Genomic DNA, 19389 nt, shown 5'->3' on the forward strand with positions numbered 1-19389 from the left:
CTGGACTTCTATTTTAATCTTTGTCACAAAGCCCAGAGTTATGTATCCACCTCAAATAAAGGATAATGTTGATATTCAAGTATATGTCAATACCAAATAGAGGTCAAGCTTGTATTCCCAGAGCTACAGTCAAGACATCTGTATCTGTTCTTTAGTTTTCTTCATCTCAGTTAGGGACAACTTCAGCCCCTCGTTTACTCAGAGCAAAAATCTTGAAACTATCCATGGTTCCTCTTCCCCTATCACAGTACCTTTCCAATCCAGTATCAAATACCACGTACTCAACTTTTCAAATATGCTCAGAATTCTAATACTCCTACCATAACCTGACACGTACAAACATATCCCACTCCTGAACCATCACAGTAGTCTCCAAGCAGACTTGTCTTTGATACATGTGCATATGCACTCTGTGCTCAACACAGCTGCCAGAGGAATACTATCTTTTTATCTCCCACTTCCAAAGTAGCTTTTATGGAGAGTCCCACCAGTCGTGCAATCTGTGCCTGACACTCAGCTCCTTCTTCTTTGTGATTAGATCTTTCTGAAGTGGTCCCATGAGCACCTTCTCCTCCTCCACAGTTTGAAAGCAGTCATGGCCAAACATGGAGGGGTAACAGTGAACTTAAGTACTTCTTCTCCAGAGCCTGGCATCTGGTCTGGACTAGAAAGGGCTTGAGCAAGGTGAGCACTCATTTCTTGTTTCCCACCTCACAGCCTTGATAGCTGCATAGCAAAATTATTGGACACTTCACAAAGCCACCCAGAAGACTGATGCTCTTGGCAGACACACCAGAGTCAGTGGAGGCATTGCTCTTGGTCAGTTTGCTGTCCCTATTCAGGTAGCCCTGCCCAGTCCTGTAGGTCTTCTTGTTGATCTCCACAAAATGTCGGTAGCCTTTCGGATCAGCACATGCCACAGAGACAGCCACAAAGACTGCCAAGCCCCAGTACTGACAACCTTGCCCAGCTCTCAGTGAGTCTTGCAGGGCAGTTTCTTGTGTCAGTGACTGGCGGCACTTTTATATCCTTTACCCTCAGTCACCCCAATGACATCAATAATCTCATCCTGACTGAACACTTGTTTCACCTGAGACCAATCCAGTGTGTGTGTGTGTGTGTGTGTGTGTGTGTGTTTCCACAGTGTCCCTGCTCTCCTCCATGTGGTACTATATCCCAGCATAGAGGAAATAGGTGCATCTGGATGTGGATGACCTGAAAGTATTTTTTCAAGCTGTGGAAATCCCTCTATAGTTGCTTCTGGCCAATATCATCCTGCCATTTGTTGAAATGTTTGTTAAAAGCCTTCTTCTTTGACTTAGTCTAGTCCTTATAAAAGCACCTGTTACACACGTCACTAGCATACTTGGCAAAGATGGCCCTGAAGTTCCAGAAGTCTTGAGAGATTTCCACTAAGCCCACATTGCCTACAGTCACCACGCTATCCCCACAATGGTCACAGCTCCCACCACTTCCTTCTGGTTCTCCTTGGGTCTGGGCATATTACGTGACTTCTCAATGTGAGTCATGCCAGCGTTGTAGCCCAGGAAGGCCATGAGACAGACAGGCTTGTAGGTATCATCCTTGGGAAGCTCTTTCCCTTTGCCTGAAGCCTGTTGCTGAGCTTTCAAGGCAAGAAGCCCAGGGACCCATGCCTTGGAGGGGTAACTACCAGTGAGGCCTCATGGTAGGGCCACAGGGATATTATTAATGCATAAGTTATACTGAGTCACTTCTGTCCAAAATCCCCCCTTTCTATTGAGAATAATATCCAAGTACCAGTCCACAAGTTCCCACAGTCTGATCCCATTTATCAGCCTGTTTGTCCTCTGTGACTCTCTTTTTCTCACCGACCTGGAGACATGCGGCCTCATGGTATCCTACTCTGAGTTTTGTCTTGTCAATGAGTCCTTGCCATTCTTTTTGCCTTATTCTAGTTTTTTCATAGCTATTACATTCTACCACATTATTACAAGACAATCTCAAGTAGAAAAATAGAATTAATAGATGATGTAACATTTCCATAAACTATTTTGAAAATCCCCTCACATTTTTAACTTCTATTTAATAAATATAAATTTCCAAAATAAAACTTTTCAATTATAGTGGTCCCCCATAACCTCCCTCCCACCCACAACCATCCCACCTCCCACTCCATCTCCCATCCCATTCACATCAAGATTCATTTTCAATTCTCTTTATATAAGGAGATCAATTTAGTATATACTAAGTAAAGATTTCAATAGTTCGCACCCACACAGAAACACAAAGTATAAAGTACTGTTTGAGTACTAGTTATATCGTTAGATCACATAGTACAACACATTAAGGACAGAGATCCTACATGTGGAGTAAGTGCATAGTGACTCCTGTTGTTGATTTAACAATTGACATTCTTGTTTATGGCATCAGTAATCACCCGAGCCTCTTGTCAAGAGTTGCCAAGGCTATGGAAGCCTTTTGAGTTTGCCAACTCCAATCTTATTTAGACAAGGTCAAAGTCAAAGTGGAAGTTCTCTCCTGCCTTCAGAGAAAGATACCTCCTTGTTTGATGGCCCATTCTTTCTGCTGGCATCTCACTTACAGAGATCTTTCATTTAGGTCATTTTTTTTTCTTGCCACAGGGCCTTGGCTTTCCATATCTGAAAAACTCCCATGGGCTTTTTAGCCTGATCCAAATGCCTTAAGGGCTGATTCTGAGGTCAGAGTGCTGTTTAGGACATCTGTCATTCTAGGAGTCTGCTGTGTATCCTGCTTCCCATGTTGGATCATTCTCTTCTTTTTAATTCTATCAGTATTAGCAGACACTAGTCTTGTTTATGTGAGCCTTTTGACTCTTAATCCTATCATTATGATCAATTATGGACTGAAACTGATCACTTGGACTAGTGAGATGGCATTGGTACATGCCACCTTGATGGGATTGAATTGGAATCCCGTGGCATGTTTTTCACGATTGAGCATCCCCCATATTGTACATCTCCTCCCTCTCTCATTCCCACTCTTATATTTAACAGGGATCACTTTTCAGTTAAAGTTAAATACCTAAGAATAATTGTGTGTTAATTACAGAGTTCAACAAATGGTATTAATAGAACAAAAAAATACTAAAAGGGATAAAGCAATAAGTTGTTCCTCGACAGTCAGGACAAGGGCTGATCATATCATTGTTTCTCATAGTGTCCATTTCATTTCAACAGGTTTCCTTTTAGTTGCTCAGTTGTCACCGATCACGGAGAACATATGATATTTTTCTTTTTGGGACTGGCTTATTTCACTCAGCACGATGTTTTCCAGATGGCTCCATTTTGTTGTAAATGACCAGATTTCTTTGTTTTTATAGCGGCACAGTGTTCTATATAGTACGTATCCCATAATTTCTTTATCCAGGCTATTGCTGATGGGGTTTAGTTTGATTCCAGGTATTAGATATTGTGAATTGAGCTGCAATAAACATTGAAGTGCAGACAGCAGACAGCTCTTTTATTTGCCAATTTAAATTCCTTTGGATAAATTCCAAGGAGTGGGAGGGTTGGGTTGTATGGTTGGGTTATATTCAGGCTTCTGAGGAATCTCCAAGCTGACTTCCATAGTGGCTTTACCAGTTTGCATTCCCACCAAGAATGGATTACTGTCCCCTTTTCCCCACATCCTCGCCGGCATCTATTGTTGGTAGATTTCTGTATGTGAGCCATTCTAACCAGGGTGAGGTGAAACCTCATTGTGGTTTTGATTTGCATTTCCCTGATGACTAGTGACCCTGAACATTTTTTTTATTCTGCTCACATTTTATTTTATTTGTGTGTCTTGGTTTTCTTTTAGTGCCTTGAGGCTTTTCACTAGAAATAAGCCCCAAGAAAAATATGACTTAGTCTGTTTTGTTCATTGTTCTATTGTAAGCTCTTTTTATAGGGCCAGCTGCCTCATAGCTGCTCAATAAATATTTTAAAAATGGGAAGAAAGAGGGAAAGCAAAGGAGGAGAAGGGTAGGATAGAGGAAAAGAGTGAGAAAAAATGCATTAATGGAAGAAGAGGAGGAAGGGAAGGAAGGAATGAAGAGAAGAGAAAGGCGGGAGGAGTGAACAAAGGAGAAACAGAAAGACAGATGCTAACGTTCATTAAACATTTAAAATCTTTATGTTCTGTCTTTATGAAACTGAGTTCAAACCACACAATATTTTAGCCTATTGAATTGGTCTGCCTTATGTGATTAACAGAATGGGAAGCGTTCTAACCAAATCCATTGCAGCCAGGTGCTTTGTGCTACATTAGTAAGAAATCTTTGGGCTGTAATCTTCAAAAATAGCCTTCAGTGGCAGAAATGTGTAGGCTGATATGAAAGGGGACATGATAGACTCCGATTGGCTAAGATGGAATGATGACAAGATGTTGTGAAGTAGGCATCACTTATAAAAACTGCTTATGTGGAGGATTTTAAAAATCATTCTGTATGAAAATGTTTCAACTGATGAAGAATATGTAAATCATGTCTTTAATGAATGGTTAGCTTGTTTATTAAGGATTTATTTATTTATTCAAAAGGCAGGGTGACACAGAGAAAGGGAAACACACACATCTTCCATCCACTAGTTCATTCTGCATTCCATCCAGGTCTCTCACATGGGTGGAGGAGGCCCAAATTCCTAAGCCATCTTTCTCCTCTTTCCCAGGCTTATTAGGAGACAGTTGGATTGGAAGAAGAGCAACCTGGACTCAAACGTGTTCTCCAATATGAGATGCCCATGTCCCAAGCAGGGTTTTAGCCTGATGAGCCACAACATCATCCCCATTTAGGATTTTTGAAGAAACTGAAAGGATGTTGACCAAGACTTTATTCCACAGAAACTGATGACAGGAATTCACATTCACTTGAGGTGAAGGGGACCTGGTTATCATCTTATCAGAAACTGGATATAGATTTGAATCTTAAGAATAGCATGGAGCCAGCGTTGTGGCATAGTGGGTAAAGCCACCACCTGCAGTGCCAGCATCCCATATGGGCGCTGGTTTGAGTTCAGCTGCTCCACTTCCCATCCAGCTCTCTGCTGTGGCCTGGGAAAGCAGTAGAGGATGGTCCTGGCTCCTGGCTTTGGATCAGCACAGCTCTGGCCATTGCACCATTGCACTTCAATTGGAGATTGAACAATCAGATGGAAGACCTCTCTCTCTCTCTCCCTCTCTCTCTCTCTCTCTCCTCTCCTCTATCTGCGTTACTTTGACTTTCAAATATACACATAAATAAAACTTAAAAAAAATAGAGTGCTGAGGGACCAGTGCTATAGCATAGTTGGCAAAGACAATGCCTGTGGCGCTGGCATCCATGTGTGTGCCTGTTTGTATCCTGGTGGCTCCTCTTCCAATCCAGGTCTCTGCTATGGCCTGGGAAATCAGTGAAAGATGGCCCAAATTGTTTGAGCCCCTGTAATGGCATGGGAAACCCAGAAGAAGCTCCTGGCTCCTGGCTTAAGATCAGCACAGGTCCAGTCATTGCAGCCATTTGAGGAGTGAACTAGCAGATGCAAGACCGTTCTCTCTGTCTCTCCCTTTTTCTGTCTGTAACATTACCTCTCAAATAAATAAATAAATCTTAAAAAAAAGTGTGCTATTCATCAGGTATTATCCACATCAGTCTAGCTTTGAAGGGAAAGTGTATGGTACTCAATAAATATCATATAAATTACTCAATCTAATAGTTGAAAAGTACAGACAGGAAAAATACTGTTAATTTAGTCAACATTCCCGTCACATTAGCTGAATTTTACAGGTACTTATCTTCCAATGTATGACCCTAAAATACCATTACTTACATAACTAGAAAATCGTGCATGAAAATATCAATGAATGAATCATGTAAAATTTCTTTAAATGTAGTATGTATCTTTTCAAAACAAATTAAGCAACAGATGTCTCTATAGCCACTACTAATAGTTAAATATATGTTAATATTTAACTATGTTGAATATTATTTGCTTCATATAAATGAATATATGCTGCTTATCTCTTAATTTTTAAAGATCTAAAACCTTCTAGATAAAACTTCCTAGAATTTTTGTATTGCTTTCTATTCCTCCTTTCCCAGAGATGAACTCCATTTTGACATTAATGTAAGTTACCATGAATACAGTTTTTCTCCTTCTGCAAGCACATACACAGAATTAATACTTTACATGGGTGTGTATATACATACAAGTTGTAAAAATGGAATAAAAACATAGATATACTATAGGTGGCCCCAAATTAAAGAGATTTAAATTAATGTTTTCTTTTTTAATTCTATGGTGGTACAAAACTGATAGGCATTTAGTAGAAACAATATTTGGAAGTTTGAATGTTGATCTTTCCTTGGGCTAGCAGTGTGTGACATAATACTCTCTTGGGATACTAGGCAGCAGCTGCACCTAGGGAGCTGCAGCTCCCTGTCAGTCATGCAGTCATTGGGCAAACAGTATGTGCTTCAGTGTTGCCAGTGTTTGGGGATATCCTATCATATCTGCAAAATACCTACTTTGTGTGTATGCACATGAGATATTCAACATTCTGCTATAAAATTGGATTTTGTTAGGTGATTTTCCCCTTCTGTGGGCTCTTGTAGGTGTTCTGAGTACATTTAACGTAAGCAAGCTTAAGCTATGTTGTGTAGATGGTTAGATGTATTAAATGTATTTTTGACTTATGGTATTTTCAACATATAATAGATTTTTTGGAATGTAATGTCACCCAAAAGCAAAGGGCATTTGTAAAAATATGTTATTTAAAATTATTTATTATATTTATTTTAGAGGTAGGCTGACAGAAAACTCTAAATGCTGGCTGCTGGCTTGTTCTCCAAATACCCAACAGAGTCAGGGCTGGGCCAGGACTGTGGCCTACAGTCAGGAACTCAATCCAGGTCTCTCACATTGGTGACAGATATCAAATTACTGGACCCAATACCCTTACTCCCAGCATGCATGCTAGCAAGAAGCAGGAGCCTGGAAACAAACAAACAAACCAAGGTATTTCTTTGTGGGATGTGGGTGTCCTAACCAGTATCTTCATTGAAAGGCTAAACACCTCATTTATTTTTGTCATCCTTCTCTCCATAACTATTATGCATGTGAACTTTATCCTTAGTTAGATAAATGGATAAATCCAACCAGTTAATTCTAATTTATAATGGTGACATGGAAATTCACAGCTTATTCTATACTCTCTTATTCCTTATTATAAACAAAGTTAGTGACTATCTTTATATAACTCTGTTCTATTGATGCCATATAGTATCTAGAAGTTTCCAGAAGCACAGAAGTGAATTTTCCCTATCATCCAATTTTAATTGTGTCAGAGAATTGCTCTACCAGGTGGTCTTACAAAGTTGCCTTACTTTCAGCCAATTTTGGGCCACTTTGCCATATTCTTTTGTCAACACTCACTATGTCCGTCATTCTTTATTATAAATCATATTAATAGTAAATGGCATCTCATTGTTCCTAATTCACATCTTTTTCAATGCCAATGTGATTTTTAATTCCCAATGGTTTCTGTGTTTATAAGGCAGCCACACACAGATGGACGGTTGAGTTTTGGTTTTACTATCTTCACTGATAAGCTGCCTGTGTTACCACAAAACTTCATCAATGTTCTGAACCATTTACATGATATGGTTTCTGTTTCTACTACCAACTTTCATTCTGTGTTTGCCCTTCTGGCTTTCTTTGTCTTCATAAACAAATTGTGCTGGTTTAACTTGATTCTCTTCACTATATGACTGGTTCCTAGTAGAAAAGTATTGTCTCTCTTCATATGTAAGAGCATAACAAGGTGTCCACAGCTACTCATCAGTTGTCTGGGATCTTCACATAAAATCAGAAAAACACTTTGTCTCTTATTTCAGTTGCCTGATCATCTTTCTAAGAAAAGGATGGGGGCCGGCACCGCGGCTCACTTGGTTAATCCTCTGCCTGTGGCGCCGGCATTCCATATGGGCACTGGGTTCTAGTCCCGTTTGCTCCTCTTCCAGTCCAGCTCTCTGCTGTGGCCTGGGAGGGCAGTGGAGGATGGCCCAAGTGCTTGGGCTCTGTGCATGGGAGACCAGGAATAAGCTCCTGGCTCCTGGCTTTGGATGGGTGCAGCACTTGCCATAGTGGCCATAGTGAACCAACGGAAGGAAGACCTTTCTCTTTGTCTCTCTCACTCTCTATAACTCTACCTGTCAAATAAAAAAAAAGGATAAATGACCCATCCCTCTTCTGAAGTCATCTGCATTCCTTTCCTTTCCTTGCTTCAAACATAGAATAATAGAATACTCTCCTAACTTGGTGTGCTATGAGATGCAGGTTGGTACAAAAAAACTTTCCAAATCAGAGGGCTTGGGTTTGAGTTCTGGCTCAGCTCCCAGTCTACCTTGCTACTAATGGGAATCCTGGAAGGTAGCCGTGATAAGAAAACTTCTATCTCCCAGCTGCAGCCTGGCCCAGTTGATGGCTTAAGTATTTGCATTTCTACCACCCACATGGGATTCTCAGAGTGTGTTTCAAATTTCTGAGTTAGGCCTTGTCTAACCTGATTATTTTGGGCATTTGAAAGTGCTTGCAGAAGGAAGATCTACCTCTCTGTTTCCCTCTTTGTCTCCCTCTTCCAAATAATAATGATTGATTGACTTAAACATAATCTCCCAATAAGAAATGTATAATTCAATCAAGGGAGACATATATCACATTATCATGATTTCCAGAATCAGAGATCCAAGAAATAGCAATCAGAATTTAACAATTCTTGTCAAACTCAGAAAACATTCCCCAAACTGAAATACCACATTTTCCCAAATGAAGCTGCACACCAAGGCTCCATATGATGACTGACTGAAAAACATGAAGCCATGAAAGGAAAAAAAATGTGAACAAAAATTTTGTGAGCTCCAGAATAAATAAAATGCTCACAGTAAAAAAAGTAACCATTGTTCTTAGCTCTGAATGGTGAAATAGTCAACTTGGGAGAAAGAGATTGAGAGTTGCTTATATTGCCCTATATTACAATTAGTGAGGTAAGCAGAGGTGGAATATGATAAATCTCCCTTTTGCATAATACAATTTATAATAGAAAATGTTTATTAATGATTAACTGAAAAGTGAAAAGATATATGGGGATAAATCATAGAAAAAGTGCTGAAAACCCTACAGAATCATTATCTGAATATAGGTCGAGGTTGGACAGATCTTGTCGCTTTGTGTTATGAACTTGGTGGTGCTATTTGTTTCTTTAAATTTAGCTAGATTTGCTTTCCAGGGCTAATATATCAGGCACTCTGGATTGGGTGGCTTAAACAACATCCTTTTATATTTTGAGAATTTTAGAAGCCAAAGTTCAGGATCAAGGAATTGGCAGGCTCATTTCCTCTTACATTTTCTTTATTGGGATTTAGATGCCACTTTTTCCTTGTGTCCTCCATCGACCTCCCTCTGAGGGGGATCTGTGTCCCAATCCCCTTGTTTTATAATGACATCAATCATATAGGATTAAGGACCACCCTAAATACTTCATATTACCACAGGTATCATTTTAAATATTCTCTTCTCCAAATAAAATGGCATTCTGAGGTATGGTGGGTTAAAACCTCAACATATGATTTTGGGGCTTTGCTCATAACATATAAGCTATAAGTATAATAAAAATATAAAACCCTAACAAAATAAGTAGCAGCAAGTATATATTTTCATGAAAATGTCAAATTAGGGGAGGGCTCCAAGATGGTGGAATAGAAAGGGAGCTCAGTGATAGTCCAGGAAAAGATACTTTAATAAAAGTGGAGATACTGTAGTCTCAGGGAAGAGTTAGGGAAAATACTACAGAGGAAACTCTTCTGGGATTAGGGGGACACAGTGGACCTACGTGGAAAGCATGAGCGCCCACGGCTCGGGACCCCTGCCACTGAGTCTATGCACCAGCACTGGAAAGCGAGGTGAGGCAAAACCACAGTAGCCTGACACTGGCAGAAAAGTGGCAGGAAAAGCCCAGAGGGAACAAGGCTTGAAGCCCCGTGGGGGAAATTTCACCAGGCTAACTAGAGGAGATAAGAGCAATAAATAAAAGGGACTGGTAAGGACACGATTCTCTCTCTCCACTCACCTTACAAAGGCGAGCAAGACAATAGAGCAGGCACAATTTTGGACATACATAACAGCTGTGCTGGCTCAGGGCTGTGCCTGCCCTCAGCCAAGCAAAAAAACCTGAATCTGATGGGGAGAAACAACAGGAGACTAAGACCTAGTGATTGTGTGGAGCTTATGAACCTGGACTGTGAAAAAAAAAAAAAAAACACAACTGAGGGTATGTGGGAAGAACTCAGTGGCTGAGATGGGAGTAGCCTCACTGGGAGACGTCACAAATTGGGGTGACTTTGGCTAATCAGTTACAGACATTGCAGGGGAATCTGAACTTACACTGAGGACTGCACAGATCCTTTGTGTGGTTGTTGGGACAGAGCAGACAAATATTATACCCACTGGGGCTAGTGCGCAGGCACTGACTGCCATTGAGGAGAATAGCTCAGCTGAGCAGAATTACTTCCCTTCTGAAAAAAAAAAAACATAGCAAGAGAGAAGATTTACCACCCCAAACCTGGGCGTGTCACCTTTGGCACACCCTTAACCCTGATGAACTGAACAGAGCTCTCTGACCATACCCACCACAAGCCTCTAGAGGTTCACCAAAAGCAGACAACCCACTTAATCTAGAGTCATAGTATAATGAGAAAAGCCACCACAGTGAGAAAAAAAGAAGAAACCAAAGAATATCTCCACAATGCCAAAGAACAAACACAAAAACCGAGGAAACAAGAACAAGGAAGACATCATGATGCTCCCAAATGAACATGACACTCCAACACAAGATTTTGAAGAAGATGAGATAGAAGAAATGCGAGATATGCATTTCAAAAATTTATGATAAGAACATTTAGAAGTTACCAAAGACAAATGCATGAACTACAGAAATCCATACAGGAAAGGACAGAAAATCTCTCATGAAAATGAAATCTTAAGGAGGAATCAAAATGAAATGAGGAATTTCGCAGAACATGAAATTCTGATATTGAAGAAAAATAAAAATGAAATGAAAAATTCGATAGAACAAATGAAAAATGCATTTGAAAGCCATAAAAACAGAATCAGTGAGGCAGAAAAAAGAATATCAGACTTAGAAGACAGAGCACAGGAAAGTATACAGTCAAACCAAAGAAAAGAAGAGGAAATTAGAAATCTAAAAAATATTGTTGGGAATTTAGAGGATACTATTAAAAAACACAACATTTGGGTTCTATGAGTTCCTGGAGGCATAGAGAGAGAGAAAGGATTAGAAGGCCTTTTTAGTGAGATACTAGCAGAAAACTTACCAGGTTTGGAGAAAGAAAGAGACATCCAAGTACAGAAAACACATAGAACCCCCAATAAACATGACTAACAGAGATCCTCACCATGACACATTATAATCAAACTCACCACAGTGAAACATAAAGAAAAGATCCTAAAATGTGCAAGAGAGAAAATTTACATTCTTCTCAGCAGTACATGAAACCTACTCTAGGACTGACCACATACTAGGCCATAAAGCAAGTATCAGCAAATTGAAAAGAATTGAAATCATACCATGCATGCTGTAAGACCATAGTGGAATGCAGCTGGAAATTAGCAACTCAGGAATCCAAAGAGCTTATGCAAATAAATGGAGACTGAACAACATGCTCCTGAATGAACAATGTGTCATAGAAGAAATCAAAAGAGAAATCAAAAGCTTTCTGGAAGTAAATGAGGATAACCACACAATGTATCGAAACTTATGGGATACAGCAAAAGCAGTGTTAAGAGGAAAGTTCATATCAATAAGTGCCTACATCAAGAAATCGGAAAGGCACCAAACTAATGAGCTATCAATGCATCTCAAGGGTCTAGAAAAACTGCAGTAAACCAGACCAAAAACTAGTAGGAGAAGAGAAATAACTAAAATCAGAGAAGAAATCAACAGAATTGAATCCAAAAAAAAAAAAACATTACAAAAGATTAGCTAAATGAAGAGCTGTTTTTTTGAAAAACATAAACAAAATTACACACCATTGTCTCAACTAACTAAAAAAATAAAAGACCCAAATCAATAAAATCAGAGATGAAAAAGGAAATGTAACAACAGACACCACAGAATTAAAAAGAATTATCAGAAATTACTACAAAGAGTTGTATGCCAGCAAACAGGGAAATCTATCAGAAATGGATAGATTCCTGAACACATACAACCTACCTAAATTGAACCATAAAGACATTGAAAACTTAAACAGACCTATAAGTGAGACAGAAAATGAATCAGTAATAAGGGCCCTCCCAACAAAGAAAAGCCCAGGACCAGATGGATTCACTGTGGAATTCTACCAGACATTTAAAGAAGAACTAACTCCAATTCTTCTCAACTTTTCAGAACAATCAAAAAAAGAGAACCCTCCCAAATTCTTATTATGAAGCCAGCATCACCTTAATTCCTAAACCTGAAAAAGATGCAGCAGAGACAGAGACCAATTTCCCTCATGAACATAGACGCCAAAATCCTCAATAAAATTCTGGCCAATAGAATGCAACAACACATCAGAAAGATATCCACCCAGACCAAGTTAATTTATCTCTGGTATCCAGGGATTGTTCAATCTTCATAAATCAATCAATGGGATACACCACATTAACAAACTACAGAAGAAAAGCCATAGGATTATCTCAATAGATGCAGAGAAACCATTTGATAAAATACAACACCCTTTCATGATGAAAACTCTAAGAAAATTAGGTATAGAAGGAACATTCCTCAATACAATGAAAAACCCACAGTCAGCATCCTATTGAATGGGGAAAAGTTGGAAGCATTACAACTGATATCTGGTACCAGACAGGGATGCCCACTCTCACCATTGCTATTCAATATAGTAATAGAAGTTTTAGCCAGAGCCATTAGGCAAGAAAAAGAAATTAAAGGGATACAAATTGGGAAGGAAGAAGTTAAACCATCTCTCTTTGCAGACGATATGATTCTTTATTTAGGGGATTCAATGAACACTACTAAGAGAACTTCTAAGATCAATCCCATTCACAATAGTTACAAAAACAATCAAATACCTTGGAATAAACTTAACCAAGGATGTTAAAGATCTTCATGATGAGGATTACAAAATCTTAAATAAAGAAATAGAAGAAGATACCAAAAAATGGAAAAATATTCCATACTCATGGATTGGAAGAATCAATATCATCAAAATGTCCATTCTACCAAAAGCAGTTTATAGATTCAATGCTATACCAATCAAAATACCAAAGATATTCTTCTCAGATCTGGAAAAAATGATGCTGAAATTCATATGGAGTCACAGGAGACCTCAAATAGCTAAAGCAATCTTCTACAAAAAAACAAAGCTGGAGGCATCACAATACTATTTTTCCAGACGTACTACAGGGTAGTTATAATCAAAACAGCATGGTACTGGTACAGAAACAGATAGATAGATAAATGGAACAGAATAGAAACACCAGAAATCAATCCAAACATCTACAGACAACTTTTATTTGACCAAGCGTCTAAAACCAATTCCTGGAGTAAGGACAGTTTATTCAACAAATGGTGCCTGGAAAACTGGATTTCCACATGCAGAAGCATGAAGAAAGACACATACCTTACACCTTACACAAAAATCCACTCAACACGGGTTAAAGATCTAAATCTCTGACCCAATAACCTCAAATTTTTAGAGAATATCAGAGAAACCCTACATGATATAGGCACAGGCAAAGACATCTTGGAAAAGACCTCGGAGGCACAGGCAGTCAAGGCCGAAATTAACATCTGGGATTGCATCAAACTGAGAAGTTTCTGTACTACAAATAAACAATCAGGAAATTGAAGAGGCAATCAACAGAATGGGAAAAAATATTTGCAAACTATACAACCGATAAAGGATTAATAACCAGAATCTACAAAGAGATCAAGAAACTCCACAAGAAAACAAACAAACCACTTAAGAGATGGGCCAAGGACCTCAATAGACATTTTTCATAAGAGGAAATCCAAATGGCCAACAGACACATGAAAAAATGTTCAAGATCACTAGCAACGAGGGAAATGCAAATCAAAACCACAATGAGGTTTCCCCTCACCCTGGTTAGAATGGCTCACATACAGAAATCAACTAACAACAGATGCTGCATAGGATGTGGGGAAAAAGGCACACTAACCCACTGTTGGTGGGAATGCAACCTGGTAAAGCCACTATGGAAGTCAGTCTGGAGATTCCTCAGAAACCTGAATATAGCCCTACCATACAACTCAGCCATCCCACTCCTTGGAATTTACCCAGAGGAAATTAAATTGGCAAATAAAAGAACTGTCTTCATCTCAATGTTTATTGCAGCTCAATTCACAATAGCTATGACATGGAATCAATGAAAATGCCCTTCAAAAGCCAGTCCCATAGGGACAAATATCATATGTTCTCCCTGATCTGTGACAACTAACCAAGCACCAAAAAGGAAATCTGTTGAAGTGAAATGGACACTATGAGAAACATGGACGTGATCAGCCTTTGTCCTGACTGTTGTGGAACCACTTACTATTTTATTCCTTTGATAATGTTTTTGTTCTAGTTAATACCATTTTTTGAACTCTTTAATTAACAGACAACTATTCTTAGGTGTTTAACTGAAAAGTGATCCCTGTTAAATATATGAGTGGGAATAAGAGAGGGAGGAGATGTACAGTTTGGGACATGCACAATTGAACTTGCCCCAAATGGTAGAGTTAGAAATGTGCCAGGGGATTCCAATTCAATCCCATCAAGGTGGCATGTACCAATGCCATCTCACTAGTCCAAGTGATCAGTTTCAGTCCATAATTGATCATAATGTTAGCATTAACTGTCAAAGGGATCACATAAATAATACCAGTATCTGCTAATACTGATAGAATTAAAAAGAGGAAAGCAATTCAACATGGGAAGCAGGATACACAGCAGACTCATAGAATGGCGAATGTCCTAAATAGCACTCTGGCCTCAGAATCAACCCTTAAGGCATTTGGATCCAGCTAAAAAGCCCACGAAAGCTTCTTAGGCATGGAAAGCCAAGACACTGTGGCAAAAAAAAAAGAACTAAATGAAAGCTCTCTGTGAGTAAGATCCCAGTGGAAAGAATGGGCCATCAAAGAAGCAGGTACCTTTCTCTGAAGGGAGGCGAGAACTTCCACTTTGACCATGGCCTTGTCTAAATAAGATTGGAGCTGGTGAACTCAAGAGTCTTCCATAGCCTTGGCAGCTCATGACAAGAGCCTCGGGTGATTTCTGACGTCATAAACAAGAGTGTCAATTGTTAAATCAACAACAGGAGTCACTGTGCACTTACTCCCCATGTAGGATCTCTGTCCTTAATGTGTTGTACAATGTGAATTAATGCTATAACTAGTACTCAAACAGTATTTTACACTTTGCGTTTCTGCTGGGTGCAAGCTGTTGAAACCTTTACTTAGTATATATAAACTGATCTTCTGTATATAAAGAGAATTGAAAATGAATCTTGATGTGAATGGGATGGGAGAGGGAATGGGAGATGGGATGGTTGCAGGTGGGAGGGAGGTTATGGGGGGGAAATCTGCTATAATTCAAAGGTTGTACTTTGGAAATTTATATTTATTAAATAAAAGTTTAAAAATGTCAAATTGTATTCTCTTTTTTAAAGATTTATTTATTTTACTTTGAAAGTCAGAGTTACACAGAGAGGGAGGAGAGGGAGAGCGTGAGGTCTTCCATCCGCTGGTTCACTCTCCAATTGGCCACAACGGCTGGAGTTTCATTGATCTGAGGCCAGGAGCCAGGAGCTTTCTCTGGGTCTCCCATGTGGGTGCACAGGCCCAAGGATTTGGGCCATCTTCTGCTTTCCAAGGCCATAGCTGAGAGCTTGGTAGTTAGTGGAGCAGCTGGGTCTCGAACTGGCACTTATATTGGATGCCAGCACTGCAGGCAGTGGCCTTATGCACTACTCCACAGTGCCGGCCTCAAGTTATGTTCTTAAAATCTGTTTACATCATTGCATATAAATCACACTTTAATAAAACTGATTTTAAAAATCCTTCCATGAGAGAATTTAGTAAAGTTTATCTGAACTAAGTACTATTTAATAAATTTTAGAGATACCCCTTTTCTGGATTGTCATTGTTTCAATTACCTTGATTTAAAAAAAAAAAAAAAAAGAAAAAGAAAAAAGTGGCAGGCACTGCAGCTCACTAGGCTAATCCTCCGCCTGCAGCGCCGGCACACCAGGTTCTAATCCCAGTTGGGGCACCAGATTCTGCTCCGGTTGCTCCTCTTCCAGTCCAGCTCTCTACAGTGGCCCGGGAAGGCAGTGGAGGATGACCCAAGTGCTTGGGCCCTGCACCCACATGGGAGACCAGGAGAAGCACCTGGCTCCTGGCTTCAGATAGGCACCGGCCACATCACACTGGCCATAGCGGCCATTTTGGGGGTGAACCAATGGAAGGAAGACCTTTCTCTCTGTCTTTCTCTCTCTCACTGTCTAACTCTGCCTGTCCAAAAAAAAGCATATATTTCTGAGGTCATTGTGCTACTGCCTGCAATGCTGGAATTCCATATAGATATCAGTTCAAGTCCTAGCTACTCCACTTCTGATCCAGTTCCCTGATAACTCACTTGGGGAAGCAGTGGAAGAAGTTACTAATGCTTGAGCTCATGCCACTCACTTTGGAGATCTGAATGACGTGCCTGGCTCCTGGCTATGGCCTGGTTAAATCCTAGCTTTTGCAGCTATTTTGGGAGTAAAGCAGGAAATGGAAGCCTGTCTCTCTCATTTATCTTTTCTCATCTCTCTCTCTCCTCTTCTCTCTCTCTCTCCTTCCCTTTTTCCTTATAACTCTTTCATATTTATTTATTCAACAAGTATATATTTCTGGTCAATAGCAAAAATTTGCAGACCCTGCTCATCCTTTTATTTACTTTCACTTGTGGTAGACACGTAGGTTCTGAGCAGGACGCAAGCAGAGAATAAAGTTGACTTTGTCAATTGTCAAACACATTCCCAGGGACAGAAGACCAGCATGGACAGAGTGAGTGGCTGGAGAGAGCAATGGCCTCTTGTCAATGTTGCCTGTGTCGCAGGGTCATCAGATTCATCCCCTCCAGATCTGCCATGACTCCCTGTCCATTTTCAACCCAAGTGTCTCCTAAAACCGACCATCTGTCTTCACCAGTGACTAGGACCACATCCTTACTAATTTTTTCGAGCATCCTTTTCACATTTCCTATTTTCTACCTTCACCCTTGAAGTAATAACTTAAAGCATAAACTCTCTGCAGCACCTGACAGATTGCCACATGTGGTACTAAAATATGACAGGTTTCACTTATCAAAAATATGTTTTAACAACGTTGATAGCCAAAAGCAAGGAAACGGCACAAGTGCCAACACCAAGTTCAGATTGGACAGTGATGAGCCCAAGAGCACCTACAGCAGACTTCTTGTTTTCAACTAGAAGGTAACTAACAAAATAGTTTGGAGCTACATAATCTCCTGTCAAAGTCCGGGCAAAATGTCAAAACCTTTTGGTTTTCCTAGCTTCGTCATGCTGAGTGAACTTGAACCAGCCAACCAACATTATACTATGTGTGCTCATATATGGATGAGGTTTAAAGATTATTTATGTTATAGATGCAGTGTAAATTGCAATGCTTATTTAATTTAGTTGCCATTGAGGGAGGTCTTGTATCATCAGTTTACACTCCTGCCTCATTCTTTTATGACTTTGACTGAAGTAGTTACTGTCTTGAGCTGCTTTAATGTCCATTATGTTATAAAATAAGTCTGTCAAAGAACATTGGCTTGTCTATAATTGGTTGTAGTTGCTTTACTTTGCACACATATGAGAATATTTATTTTTTCTTTATGGTTTGTAAGGAACTGCACCGAATATTTGAGACATAAAGGAAATATCTGGGTATCTTCAACTGGAATTGCATTCCAATTAGGAAAGTTCTTATAATACAAATAATAGCACAATGTTAAAAAAAAAAAAACTATGACAACAAGAATCAAACAGAAAACTAGTCTGCACCAAGACAGCAGTTTGAGAAAAATGCCCAGAAAAAATCTTGTAGTCAGTGTATTTCTCTACTTATATGATCAATAAAATAAAATAATTCACAATGCTATGACTGAGTTCTCATCTTATGAAGTCATAGGCTTAGTCCAAATTCTGTAGAGCCATGTTCTGTGGCAGTGTCGGGGGATGAGTATTCTGCTTTCCCAGAAAGAATGTGGATACGAGTTTCTCATAGTTCTCCTGAAACTAATTCCTTTGGAGATATGTACATATGGAAAAAACAATAATTTTATATTTTTCCCCAGCTGGGAAAATGTCCACAAAAATCCATGCTTTGTCTGTGAACAACATATTTATGTCACACGCTTTCTGATGTGTGTTAAATGAAGCCAGCAAATTGGTCAGTGCCTGTTTTGCATGTGCTGTTTAGCTGGGCTGACTCAGCACTAGACTGCACTCCATTAGGAATCCTCATTTGCACAGCTGTCAGGGCTGTAAATAAGTAAGATGCACTTGCCTTCATGTGGAACGACTCTTTTGGAGAATTGTGGGTGGGTCACAATCAAGGTGTCTGTCTCAAGGCCCACTACTACCCTTATATTTATGTACTACAATGAAATGAGGTGAACGTTAAATACTTCTCCTACTGTGCACAGAGCATATGATGGATCGTAACTGGGCCGTCAGTCACATGATCCATGGCTGGGACCTGTATTTAGCAGAACCGATCACCTGAAAGCTGAGAATGGACTCTCCAGGGCTGACGGGCTCTGCAAATACATACAAACTCGGCCCTTCTGCAGATGATACATGGTACACCGGATGTTTGCAGCTTGCTGTCCTCTGCTCCCGACTGCTCTTTTTGTTCCCTACTTTTAAGCAGGAATTAGCCAGAATTCTGAAAGTTTTTTTTTTTTTTCTTTTTAAAGAGAATCTCTGTTTCTCTTAGAAACAATGAAACAACAACAAAAACGTAGCTACTTAAACGTCTTCAGCTATGGCATTGGCATTGTGGCAAAGAGGGTAAAGCTGCTGCCTACAAAACCTGCATCCCATAGGGGTGCCGGTGCTTATCCTGGCTGCTCCACTTCCCATCCAGATCCCTACAAGCAACCTGGGAAAACTAATGGGAATTATCCCAAGTGCTTGGCCCCTGCCGTCAACGGGGGACCTGGATGAGGCTTTCGGCTCCCGACTTTGTTTCCTGATTTGTTGGCATGTTGCTCTGTGAAGTAATTCCTGACGATTTTTTTTTTTGTTGTTTCTGTGGTATCTGCAGTTAATT

General features: G+C 39.7%; 1 pseudogene; it reads right to left on the reverse strand.

The window, feature by feature from the left end:
* Positions 1 to 472: 472 nt before the first annotated feature.
* LOC149122762 (large ribosomal subunit protein uL3-like) overlaps positions 473 to 19389 on the reverse strand; it is a 35278-nt pseudogene continuing 16361 nt past the window's right edge.

The sequence above is a fragment of the Oryctolagus cuniculus genome, chromosome 13 (genome assembly GCF_051225735.1).
Source record: "Oryctolagus cuniculus isolate XC-2025 breed Fujian yellow rabbit chromosome 13, ASM5122573v1, whole genome shotgun sequence".
Lineage (NCBI taxonomy): Eukaryota > Metazoa > Chordata > Mammalia > Lagomorpha > Leporidae > Oryctolagus > Oryctolagus cuniculus.